The sequence below is a fragment of the Oncorhynchus gorbuscha genome, linkage group LG05, assembly GCF_021184085.1.
Source record: "Oncorhynchus gorbuscha isolate QuinsamMale2020 ecotype Even-year linkage group LG05, OgorEven_v1.0, whole genome shotgun sequence".
NCBI classification, from domain to species: Eukaryota; Metazoa; Chordata; class Actinopteri; order Salmoniformes; family Salmonidae; genus Oncorhynchus; species Oncorhynchus gorbuscha.
This window is the reverse complement of record NC_060177.1, coordinates 37,267,410-37,281,814: the sequence shown is the minus strand read 5'-3', so window position 1 is coordinate 37,281,814 and position 14,405 is coordinate 37,267,410.

Genomic DNA, 14,405 nt, shown 5'->3' with positions numbered 1-14,405 from the left:
TAACTAATTTCTATCAGCATGTTGAATGTGCAACCAGAGGGCCACCTTTACTCCACACAGAGAGACGTGTACAAAGCTCTCCCTCGCCCTCCATTTGGCAAATCTGACCATAATTCTATCCTCCTAATTCCTGCTTACAAGCAAAAATTAAAGCAGGAAGCACCAGTGACTCAGCCTATAAAAAAGTGGTCAGATGAAGCAGATGCTAAACTACAGGACTGTTTTGCTATCACAGACTGGAATATGTCCCCGGATTCTTCCAATTGCATTGAGGAGCACACCACATCAGTCACTGGCTTTATCAATAATTGCATCGAGGACGGCGTCCCCACAGTGACTGTACATACATACCCCAACCAGAAACCATGGATTACAGGCAACATTCGCACTGAGCTAAAGGGTAGAGCTGCCACTTTCACGGGACGGGAATCTAACCTGGAAGCGTATAAGAAATCCCGCTATGCCCTGGACTAAGATTGAATCATACTACACCGGCTCCGACGTTCGTCAGATGTGGTAGGGCTTGCAAACTATTACAGACTACAAAGGAAAGCACAGCCGAGAGCTGCCCAGTGACACGAGTCTACCAGACGAGCTAAATAACTTTATTGCTCGCTTTGAGGCAAGCAACACTGAAACAAGCATGAGCATCAGCATCAACCTCTCCCTGTCTGTAATACCAACATGTTTCAAGCAGACCACCATAGTCCCTGTGCCCAAGAACACTAAGGTACCCTGTCTAAATGACTACCGACCTGTAGCACTCACATCTGTGGCCATGAAATGCTTTGAAAGGCAAGGCAATCATCAACACCATTATCACAGAAACCCTAGACCCACTCCAATTTGCATACCGCACCAACAGATCCACAGATGATGCAATCTCTACTGGACTCCACACTGCCCTTTCACACCTGGACAAAAGGAACACCTATGTGAGAATGCTTTTCATTGACTACAGCTCAGCGTTCAACACCCTCCTAACTGGATCCTGGACTTCCTGACGGGCCACCCCCAGGTGGTAAGGGTAGGTAACAACACATCCACCACGCTTATCCTCAACAACGGGGCCCCTCAGGGGTGTGTATTCAGTCCCCTCCTTTACACCCTGTTCACTCATGACTGCACGGCCAGGCACAACTCCAACACCATCATTAAGTTTGCCAATGACACAACAGTGGTAGGCCTGATCACCAACAACAATTAGACAGCCTATAGGGAGGAGTTCAGAGATCTGACCATGTGGTGCCAGAACAACAACCTCTCGCTCAACGTGACCAAGACAAAGGAGATGATTGTGGACTACAGGAAAAGGAGGACCGAGCACACCCCCATTCTTATTGACGGGGCTGTAGTTGCGCAGGTTGAGAGCTTCAAGTTCCATGGCGTCCACATCACCAACAAACTAACATGGTCCAAGCACACCGAGACAATTGGAAGAGGGCACGACAATACCTATTCCCCATCAGGGGACTGAAAAGATTTGTCATGGGTCCTCTGATACTCAAAAGGTTTTACAGCTGCACCTCGACACCAGTTCCCCTGCACATTGACTCTGTACCGGTACCCCCTGTATATAGCCCCACTATTGTTATTAGCTGCTATTTAATTATTTGTTTTTCTTATCTCTTACCTTTTTTTAAGGTATTTTCTTAAAACCGCATTGCTGGTTAAGGGCTTGTAAGTAAGCCTTTCAACTGTTGTATTCGGCACGTGACTAATAAAATCTGATTTGATTTTGCTAGCTAGCAATGTCCTTTGCTAATTAGCTAGCTGGAAGGTAGGGCCTATTGTTTTTTTTCTCCCTTTGAGGCCAGGGGGAATGTTTTTGCTAGCTTACCACGTTCCTGAGCCACGCCTCATATTCATTTGATTTGCTCAAATTAAATAATGACAATTACTTTACTCAGTAAGGTTACTCCCATAGAATTATATGGACACTCCCACTAAGGCCAATTTAGATTAGTTGATGTCCCACGCTTACAGGCACTGTGCGCAACAGCCTGGGGACAAGGTTACACACTGACCTATATACAGTATGTAGAGTAGGGCTGACCCCAATTAGTCAAGTGATCGATTGTTTGGTCAATAGGCAGTTGGTCGACCAAGATTTTTTTGTGTATATATATATATATATATATATATATATATATATATATCAGTGAAGGCTGCTGAGGGAAGAACGGCTCATAATAATGGCCGGAACGGAGCAAATGGAATGGCATAAACACATGGAAACCATGTGTTTGACGTATTTGATACCAAACCACCAATTCTGCTCCAGCCATTACCACGAGCCCAATTCAGGTGCCACCAACATCCTGTGATATAGATTTGCGCCGATCTCAGTTGACTCGCGGAGGCCTCCATCGCGGAGGCCTAGACGAAAAGCCAAGTTAAAGGGTTCATATAAAGAGTGTGTAGGACTTACTGAGCCACGCAGAGGCCAAATCGCCATGCGCTTCCCAAATGTCGCAACAATATTCAGGGCTCTGTATAGCTCCGCATTGATATGACTGGTTGACGGTAGGTGGGGGCGGTTCATCCTGTATAAACACAAACTCACTTCCGTGATAACTTCCTTCACAACTGCTCTGCACAAGAAGTATGAATGCCCTGGCTTCTGCAGAGGCCGTCAATGCTGCATGGCCAATGCAGACGTCAGATTGACCACACAGCGCCTAGATTCACAATGCACTTCTCTCTCCAGAATGCGCTTATCTCCTGCCAATTTGCGCACATACATTTTTCATCATTTCATTGTGTGAATTGCTTGTGTTTGATTGTTCGTGTATATCACTTCGCCATTACATATATCACCAGTAGTACATTTACAGTTCATTCATATCATTTCTAATCTACAATGTTTGTTGGTTTTGGTCATTTATGTTAATACTTTCGTTGTATTATTATTCCAGTCTTTGTTTGCAGAGCACCCAACCTATGCTACACTTGTGAGAATTACGTTTTGGTTTATTTCATTCCATTTACCAGTTTTGTCAATTCAATTTAGTCATTTAGTCATCAATTTAGTCATCAATTTAGTCATCTTTTGCTTGTAATACTCCTGTCAATGTTGAGTAAGGACTAGCACCTGTATAATAAAGCATTGCATGTATATCATCCCATTTGCATAGTGGCATAGAGCATTGGAGTAGAGACATCTACAGAAGATGCACACTTGAGGAACATTTTAGTAACCTCGGGTTCAGGAAAAAAATGTGGCCTTTTATAAACACATTTCATGCAATTGTACATCATTGTACACGGCTGGAGACTGGCAGAATTATAATTTTTTATAGCGCACAAATGATCGAAATGACAGGGTACTTTGACACTGACAAACTGAGAATCTGAGATCAATAAAAACATTGAATCCACCAATGGCATAGGCCAAGGTGTGCGGAGACATATTGTAAGTGACAATATGAGGAGGAAATTATAGTCCTAAAACTGCCATCCAGTTTCACTTACTCACTGGTGATGGCCGATGCGTTCGAGCCTAAAGCCTATAACTCACTCACTGGAAGTTGATCAAATATTTAGTTCGCCTACAGCAGACAGATTAGACTCTTTTCTGCAGGAGCCATTTGGTTTCCTGTGATTGTATTTACAATATTGCGAAAGGTCTGTTTTGTCTGCATACTTTTCACTGGGCCCAGAATATTTGATACAATGTTGCAAATTCGCTAGCAAGCTTCAGGCCTGACCCAAGTTAATAGTTGATACAATGTTTCAAGTTCATTGCAGACAGACCATGAGTAGCCACTGTGATTAAAAAAATGTTTTTCTCTTATAAGGATCATCTACAGTGGGGCAAAAAAGTATTTAGTCAGCCACCAATTGTGCAAGTTCTCCCACTTAAAAAGATGAGAGAGGCCTGTCATTTTCATCATAGGTACACTTCAACTATGACAGACAAAATGAGAAAAAAAATCCAGCAAATCACATTGTAGGATTTTTAATGAATTTATTTGCAAATTATGGTGGAAAATAAGTATTTGGTCAATAACAAACGTTTCTCAAAACTTTGTTATATACCCTTTGTTGGCAATGACAGAGGTCAAACCTTTTCTGTAAGTCTTCACAAGGTTTTCACACACTGTTGCTGGTATTTTGGCCCATTCCTCCATGCAGATCTCCTCTAGAGCAGTGATGTTTTGGGGCTGTTGCTGGGCAACACGGACTTTCAACTCCCTCCAAAGATTTTCTATGGGGTTGAGATCAGGAGACTGGCTAGGCCACTCCAGGACCTTGAAATTCTTCTTACGAAGCCACTCCTTCGTTGCCCGGGCGGTGTGTTTGGGATCATTGTCATTCTGAAAGACCCAACCACGTTTCATCTTCACTGCCCTTGCTGATGGAAGGAGGTTTTCACTCAAAATCTCACGATACATGGCCCCATTCATTCTTTCCTTTACACGGATCCGTCGTCCTGGTCCCTTTGCAGAAAAACAGCCCCAAAGCATGATGTTTCCACCCCCATGCTTCACAGTAGGTATGGTGTTCTTTGGATGCAACTCAGCATTCTTTGTCCTCCAAACACGACGAGTTGAGTTTTTACCAAAAAGTAATATTTTGGTTTCATCTGACCATATGACATTCTCCCAATCTTCTTCTGGATCATCCAAATGCTCTCCAGCAAAATTCAGATGGGCCTGGACATGTACTGGCTTACGCAGGGGGATACATCTGGCACTGCAGGATTTGAGTCCCTGGCGGCATAGTGTGTTACTGATGGTAGACTTTGTTACTTTGGTCCCAGCTCTCTGCAGGTCATTCACTAGGTCCCCCCCCACACAATTTTTGCTCACCGTTCTTGTGATCATTTTGACCCCACGGGGTGAGATCTTACGTGGAGCCCCAGATCGAGGGAGATTATCAGTGGTCTTGTATGTCTTCCATTTCCTAATAATTGCTCCCACAGTTGATTTCTTCAAACCAAGCTGCTTACCTATTGCAGATTCAGTCTTCCCAGCCTGGTGCAGGTCTACAATTTTGTTTCTGGTGTCCTTTGACAGCTCTTTGGTCTTGGCCATAGTGGAGTTTGGAGTGTGACTGTTTGAGGTTGTGGACAGGTGTCTTTTATACTGATAACAAGTTCAAACAGGTGCCATTAATACAGGTAACGAGTGGAGGACAGAGGAGCCTCTTAAAGAAGAAGTTACAGGTCCGTGAGAGCCAGAAATCTTGCTTGTTTGTAGATGACCAAATACTTATTTTCCACCATAATTTGCAAATTCATTCATTGAAAATCCTACAATGTGATTGTCTGGATTCTTTTCTTCTCATTTTGTCTGTCATAGTTGAAGTGTACCTATGATGAAAATTACAGACCTCTCTCATCTTTTTAAGTGGGAGAACTTGCACAATTGGTGGCTGACTAAATACTTTTTTGACCCACTGTACCTGCAGTCTGCAATGTTTTTGTTTGTTGGCTTTATGTAGTCTATTTTTACATAGTTGGCAATGGCAATAGAGATAACTGTTTTAGGTTTGTATCATTTTCATTTAGATTTGGATATAATCGTTATTAACCACATGACAATGATTTAGAGATATGAAGAATGTTATTATAAATTAAATTAAAATGTTTCACAAAAATGTGCATATGAAAACCAGAACTGGCAAGCAGATCGGTAGAAATTGAAAGATGAATTAGCATTCCACATGGGAAAGGTTGCCGACTCCTCGTGTAGCCTGTTACCGGCAACTTCAGTAGAGTAATGGCAGAATCTGCGAAAGCCAGCAGGAGCAGAAGTTTATTTTATTTTATTATATCTAGATCTCTGGCTTCCTCTTGAGTCATTTGTGTCTTATTTGATAAAACAGTCAATTTAAAGCATCAGACAAGCTCAATGCATATAGTTGATTTTATTAAAACACATAGGGTGTGTCTATATATGGAAAAATAGTATACACGTTTAAACATTTCGACCAATCAATTGGTCGAAAGAACAGAAGACTTTCGTATGGACCAAGATTTTCTTTAGTCAGGGACAGCCCTAATGTACAGTAACCGCAAGGGGTCACGACAGCTGAGAGCAGTGTGTGTGTGTGTGAGAGAGAGAGAGAGAGAGAGATAGAACCAAGAGTTATCTAAGAGGCTAATGAGTTGCAGATGGGTTCACAATCACATCTGGTCTGGGAGAGCTGTCTGTTTTAAGAAGTGGGAAAGTGTTGAATTATTACTACACCGGTAGCTACCATTGCTATTCATTCTGTGAGAAGCACTCCAGACCTGTTAGCTCTGAAGCTCCAACCTGTCCACTGAGATTTGTGGAGACAGAGTGAAAGGCCAGAGAGAGATGAGAGAATATGGCAGAGAAAGAGAGAGAGAGAGAGAGAGGGCATGGAGAGAAAAAGAGAGGAGAGGGAGGGTTGTCCAGCTCAGCCTAATTTTGGGGTGGGAACAGAGAGAGACAGAGAAAGAGGCTGAACATTAGAAAGAGAGAGATGAGGGCAGCGAGAGAAGGCAAGAAAGAGAGGGCATTGGGAGGTCAGAGAAAGAAAAATAGCAGAGAGAGAGGGTTGTCCAGCTGAACCAAATTTTTCAGGGCATCCCATAATGCTATTAAGGCTGCTAGGCGACAGCAGTCAGTGATGCTTGACTGCTGTGAGGGTTCACAAGAGTTCAGAAGACCCCCTCCACTCACGCACACCTCAGCTTAGCGAATATGACAAAAAGTCACACCATCACAGACTCAATGAAAGTAGACAAAGCACAAAGAGAGAGGGGGGTAGAGAGGAAACAGCAGGACAGAACAGATTAAGAGGACAGAACAAGATACAGTTCAAAGGATGAGATACCTTTTTAGCTCTTAAGAGTGGATGACCCATAGATATTTCAAGGCAACACTTTCCTTAACGAACAGGCAAGCACAGACACGCGCATGCACACGCCAGCTGCTCCTCACATTTGAGGGCAGTAATCCTCTTACCACAGAGACAGACATGGCGCAGGTACGGTGCTCACAGGTTGTGTGTTCACCCACTATGAGAGTCTTAGTGTAGTAGAGCAATAAGTAGTCTTGGCAGATCGGTGTCCGGACACGCACCACCACTTATCCACTCACTCAGTCAATAGACACTCTGATTGGACAGATTAGCAACGGCGTCATTGCCCTTTGACCCAACGGAGACAGTTTCTTTCTGTCCGTATATTTCTGTCTGTATGCCTATCTTTTTTATCAGCCTCGGATGCAACGCAGAACTAGTAACCAGTCAACTTTGTCCCCAACCTCACACACAAACACACACACACACACACATTGCCACACAAGCAAGCAGCCAACAACGATTTAGAAAGTCCCAATTTCCACCATAATGACCCTAAAATCCCTAATGAAAGAGTGGGAGGCGGGGTGAAGGGACCACATAAAGGGACTTAGCCAGCCTCACATGTTTAGCTCCTCTTATTTTCCATTTTACACACAGCAGCTCTGCTACAGCTGCTGCTACAGCTACACATCCCATGACAAAACATCTGGCTCTCACCCTCTAGCCTCACACTCCTTCCACCTCTCTTCTCCTTCCTGCCTCTGCCCATTGCCCACTTACCCTCTTCCCTACGAGCCCTCAACCCTCCTCCACCTTCTACTCAACCCCCCACCCCAACCCTCGTCCTCCCTCTGCCACCTCCTACTCTCCCTCCATTCTCTGCCATCCTCTGCCCCCTTTGCCATATATCCTAATCGTCGCTTTGACAGCGGGCCGGATCCCTTCATTTCCTCTTCCCTCCACTCCTCTGCTAGTGTGTACTCCAAAAGAGTTCACCCCCGACGCCAACAAGGCCCCATTATAGTGGCACGTTTGAATTGTCGTGACAGACTTCACCCAGGCAGTCCTGCTGTAAGTCGTGTAACGAGTGAGTTCATCATGACATATCATATATATAGGAAACAGACTACACAGTTCAGAATTCAAGACCATCGCTTCCAGAGTCTATCCACTACAAGATGGCTGGGCCTGACGCGAGCATTTCTTTTCCTGGACTGGTACGGCTCAGAGGGCCCTGCCAGGAAATCTTCAACCAGAGCCAGGGGGAGTGACGTCTAACATGAGGGTAAAAATAGACAGAGGGGCAATGAGGGTGTTCCTGGTGGCATGGGTGGGGCTGGGGCTGGGGTTGGGGGAGAGATGGGGGGTGGGTCCCCTCAAACACACACTCAAACACACACACACACACACACACAACCCGATCAGCACCCACTCTGTCTCTTTACAGGCCAAACAAGTCTTCGCTAAAGCAATAGAGAACATAGAGAATATCTATTTTTACATTGTAACGCCGACCGCTCGGTCACTTCTGCACACCCAGCGGCCAGGCCGAGGACGGACATATTTGGATGTTCTGGTTTATGCCTCGGTGGCCAATAAAAGCACTAAGCCAAGGCTAAGGAGTCTAAGATGGTTTGCGAAACCAGACAGGGCAAACGAACGCCAGGGCAAACTGGATGCATCATTTCAATGTTTCACCTTGTTGTTTTAAACCCTGCCAGTGCCTAATATGTTAGGGCTGGGAAGAGGGAGTGTGTGTGTGATGTTATATAAATACTAACCTCGTTTGCCGGCCTGCCAGGCATCAGTTCAACAAAATTTGATAAACACGGGACTAGAGGTCGACCTATTAATCGGAATGGCCGATTAATTGGGGCTGATTTCAAGTTTTCAAAACAATCGGTAATCGCCATTTTTGGACACCGATCATGGCCGATTACATTGCACTCCATGAGGAGACTGCGTGGCTGTAACGGCGTTCTTCGTTTGTCGAAAGAGAGTCGGACCGAAATGCAGCGTGGTGGTTACTCATGTCTTTAATAAAGAAACGACGATACATGAAATAACTTATAGATACAAAAACGACAAACGGAACGTGAAACCTAATACAGCCTATTTGGTGAACAATACACAGAGACAGGAACAATCACCCACGAAATACAAAGTGAAACCCAGGCTACCTAAATACGGTTCCCAATCAGAGACAACGAGAATCACCTGACTCTGATTGAGAACCGCCTCAGGCAGCCGAGCCTATGCAACACCCCTACTCAGCCGCAATCCCAATAACTACAAAACCCCAATACGAAATACAACAAAATAAACCCATGTCACACCCTGGCCTGACCAAATAATAAACGAAAACACAAAATACTAAGACCAAGGCGTGACAGTTTCAGGCTGACCACCTGTTATGTGAGTGCAGCAAGGAGCCAAAGTAAGTTGCTAGCTAGCATTAAACGTATCTCATAAAAAAACAATCAGTCTTAACATAATCACTAGTTAACTACGCATGGTTGATGATATTACTTGTTTATCTAGTGTGTCCTGTGGTGCATATAATCGATGCGGCGGCTGTTAATTTATCATTGAATCACCTACTTCGCCAAATGGGTGATTTATTAACAAGCGCATTCGCAAAAAAAGCACTGTCGTTGCACCAATGTGAACCTAACCATAAACATCAACGCCTTTCTTAAAATCAATGCACAAGCATATATTTTTAAACCTGCATATTTAGTTAATATTGCCTGCTAACATGAATTTCTTTTAACTAGGGAAATTGTGTCCCTTCTCCTGCGTTCTGTGCAAGCAGAGTCAGGGTATACGCAGCAGTTTGGGCCGCCTGGCTCGTTGCAAACTGTGTGAAGACCATTTCTTACTAACAAAGACAGCCAAACGGGGGATGATTTAACAAAAGCGCATTTGCGAAAAAAGCACAATCGTTGCACGAATGTACCTAACCATAAACATCAGTGTCTTTCTTAAAATCAATACACAGAAGTATATTTTTTTTAACCTGCATATTTAGTTAAAATAAATAATGTTAGCAGGCAATATTAAACTTGGGAAATTGTGTCACTTCTCTTGCGTTCATTTCACACAGAGTCAGGGTATATGCAACAGTTTGGGCCGCCTGGCTGAGAACTAATTTGCCAGAATTTTACGTAATTATGACATAACATTGAAGGTTGTGCAATGTAACAGGAATATTTAGACTTACGGATGCCACCTGTTAGATAAAATACGTAACAGTTCCGTATTTCACTGAAAGAATAGACGTTTTGTTTTTGAAATTATAGTTTCCGGACTTGATCATATTAATGACCTAAGGCTCGTATTTCTGTGTGTTATTATATTATAATTAAGTCTTTGATTTGATAGAGCAGTCTGACTGAGCGATGGTAGGCACCAGCGGGCTCGTAAGCATTCATTCAAACAGCACTTTCCTGCTTTTGCAAGTAGCTTTTCGCAATGTATGACTTCAAGCCTATCAACTCCCGAGATTAGGCTGGTGTAACCGATGTGAAATGGCTAGCTAGTTAGCGGGGTGCGCACTAATAGCGTTTCAATCAGTGACGTCACTCGCTCTGAGACCTTATAGTAGTTGTTCCCCTTGGGCCGCGGCTTTTGTGGAGCGATGGGTAATGATGCTTCGAGGGTGGCTGTTGTCAATGTGTTCCTGGTCCGAGCCCAGGTAGGGGCGAGGAGAGGGACGGAAGCTATACTGTTACACTGGCAATACTAAAGTGCCTATAAGAACATCCAATAGTCAAAGGTATATGAAATACAAATGGTATAGAGAGAAATAGTCCTATAATAACTACAACCTAAAACTTCTAACCTGGGAATATTAAAGACTCATGTTAAAAGGAACCACCAGCTTTCATATGTTCTCATGTTCTGAGCAAGAAACTTAAACTTTAGCTTTTTTACACGGCACATATTGCACTTTTACTTTCTTCAACACTTTGATTTTATTGATATATTATATTAAGTTAAAATAAAAGTGTTAATTGTTCATTCAGTATTGTTCAGTTGTTTTATTGGTCCTCCAATAATCGGTATCGGTACCGGCGTTATAATCGGTTAAATCATAATCGGTCGACCTCTAACACAGACCCATGGCAGACCCCCCCCCCCCATGGCAGGAGACAAGACCACCAGCGGAGACAACACTGAGGTACTGGAGAGGGCTGGCAGTGACACCCTCCTTAGATATTAACAGAAGTCTACTCCAGTCCACTGAACCATGGGGGGTGAAGGAAGAAGCAACGCAGTAAGGAAAAAGGAATGGGTTAACACGCAGAGGTGAAGATGGAGAGAGCGAGCGAGTGAAAGGGGAGGGAGGAGAAGATAAAAGAGATTCAAAAATAAAGGGGAGAAAGGGGAAAGAGATGGAGACAAGGAAAGATGTAGAAAAAAGAGAGGGGTTATAGAGGGCAAGGAAGCATTATAGCCGAGACTAAATATACGGAGGAGAGAGACAACAAACCCAGCTCTGCCTATAAAACTGTATCTTTAGAGCTCCCACTGCAAGCAGTGTGTGTGTGTGTGTGTGTGTGTGTGTGTGTGTGTGTGTGTGTGTGTGTGTGTGTGTGTGTGTGTGTGTGTGTGTGTGTGTGTGTGTGTGTGTGTGTGTGTGTGTGTGTGTGTGTGTGTGTGTGTGTGTGTGTGTGTGTGTGTGTCACTTGTGAATAAGGTGATAGCCGATAGCACATTCAGGTCATCGACCCACAGAGGAACACACACACCCTAGAAAACAAGACAAGGTTTTCTCACAGCGACACCTGAGCAAGGTCGACAGGCAGAGCAGAGGAATCCCCCTCGTTTCTATAGCAATTCTTCGTCTGTCAATCAATGGTGTTGTTGTTCAGCATCCCCACCAACCTCGCCGTTCCCTTGACAAGCAATTAGCTCCCATGGCTTGGAGCTCATGGTCCAACCATTAGCCATGCTTCACTTCCTTAAAACTTGACAGCAGCAATCTAAAGACATGTGGACAGCTGCACTCATTCCAAAACCATGGGCATTAATATGGAGTTGGTCCCCCGTTTGATGCTATAACAGCCTCCACTCTTCTGGGAAGGCTTTCCACTAGACATTGGAACATTGCTGCGAGGACTTGCCTCCATTCAGCCACAAGAGCATTAGTGAGGTCTGGGTACTGATGTTGGGCGATTAGACCTGGCTCGCAGTCTGTGTTCCAATTCATCTCAAAGGTGTTCGATGGGGTTGTGGTCAGGGCTCTGTGCAGGCCAGTCAAGTTCTTCCACACCGATCCCGACAAACCATTTCTGTATGGACCTCACTTTGTTCACAGGGTTATTGTCATGCTGAAATAGGAAAAGGCCTTCCTCGAACTATTGCCACAAAGTTGGAAGCACATAATCGTCTAGAATGTCATTGTATGCTGTTGCATTAAGATTTCCCTTCACTGGAACTAAGGCCTGGTCCGAACCATGAAAAACAGCCCCAGACCATTATTCCTCCTCCACCAAACTTTACCGTTGGTACTATGCATTCGGGCAGATAGCGTTCTCCTGGCATCCGCCAAACCCAGATTCGTCCGTCAGATGACCAGATGGAGAATTGTGATTCATCACTCCAGAGAACGTGTTTCCACTGCTCCAGAGTCCAGTGGCAGCGAGCTTTACACCACTCCCGCCGACACTTGGCATTGCACATGGTGATCTTAGGCCTGTGTGCGGCTGCTCGGCCATGGAAACCCATTTCATGAAACTCCCTACAAACAGTTATTGTGTTGACGTTGCTTCCAGAGACCGTTTGGAACTCGGTAGTGAGTGTTGCAACTGAGGACAGGTGATTTTTATGCGCTACTCGCTTCAGCGGTCCTGTTCTGTGAGCTTGCGTGGCCTACCACTTCGCGACTGAGCCGTTGTTACTCCTAGATGTTTCCACTTCACAATAACAGCACGTACAGTTGACTGGGACAGCTCTAGTAGGGCAGAAATTCTACTAACTGGCATGTTGGAAATGATGCATCTTATGACTGTGCCATGTTGAAAGTCACTGAGCTTTTCAGTACGGGTTATTCTACTGCCAATGTTTCCTATGGAGATTGCACGGCGGTGTGCTTAATTTTAGACATCTGTAAGCCCTGCGGGGTGGCTGAAAAAGCCAAATCCACTCATTTGAAGGGGTGTCCACATACCTTTGGCCATGTAGTGTATATGACAACAGTATAAGGGAAAGGGAAAGGGGGATACCTAGTCAGTTGTACAACTGAATGCATTCAATTGAAATGTGTCTTCGTATGTAGTACAGTCCCATGTCAGGAGAATTGAATGTATTCTGCATAGGCTACTCTTGTCATATAGTGTGCTACATGTGATAAATGGATCAATATTAGAGGCTGTGTTTTCACCTGCGCCGCATGGCAATGAAAATAACTAGTTAGCAAATTCATCCAGCCCTTAGAGAGAAAAAAAACAATTCCTTTCATTCATTCTCAATTCCATGATGTCGTTGTGTTACAACAACAAAAAAGACAGACGGGAGGTGTCTAGACCTGGTCAGTGTTACGGTAAATCGGGCATTACTACAACAGAGGCTTTACTGCGAGGTACCACGTTTAGATAAAAGGTTGCTTTTATTGGAGACTTCAGAGGTCACACTCCCACATGGCACATGAGGGCACAGATGCACACACCCTTTCTCTGTGTGTCTAGAGTAAAGTCATGACGTAAGAAGAAAAGTAGCTAGCTTTCATCAGCAGCGGTTTTTAGATTCGGGAGGAAATGGATGCAGCTACCCATTAAAAGAAATGACATAATAGACAAATCACCCTTACCTGTTTCAGGAAGGCCCACGGCAGCAGAGGAAAGATTGGACAGAAGCAGAGGAGAGGGTAAAAATAGAAAGACAGATTTCGTGTCATGTCCTGTGTACCTGGTTGAACATAATTTGAATAACCAGTCAACAGCATCTCACCTCGATATGAGTAAACGCTACAGTTTCAGAGAAAAAGCTAAATGGTGGAAGTGACACGGGGGTTTCAGTCAGGTGATTGACATAGTCAGGTAGGAGACAAAGGTGAGGAAACCATTCAAGAGTATTAGGACCAGTGATCGGTTGAAAAAAAACTCTGAAGGACGTCACTTTTTTCTGTCAGCTCCAGTATTTAAAGCCCTGGACACCTAATAAATATTGCATTGGCATATGCAAAGAGCACCCTACCTTGTGTGTTCTAGAAACTATTGTTCCAAAACTATTCAACCAACTAGACACCCACCTGCCGAAGCACCTTATCGGTAGGCTATTTCTAAACACTCACAGGACTGAGAAGTCTAAGAAGTTTCCTAAACTTTTTAAATCGATTCTGGGCTAAACAGACTTCCCACTGGTACCTACTGTAGTATGCTAGCTCAGCTCAGAGAGAAACATGTAGTTATCTGTCTCTACTGGGAGTGCTAAGTTTATGCTAGAAACGAGCAAGGCCTTATCTGTAAACAATGGATGCTACCGGTAAGTGGTCAAGCAGAACTGCCCGGTGGGCAAAAACGGGTTGAGTCAACGTTGTTTCCAAGTCGTTTCAACAAACAAATGCAATGTGATTTACAAAAAGTAATCAATGTAAGGGATTTTTTTTTTTTACCTAAATC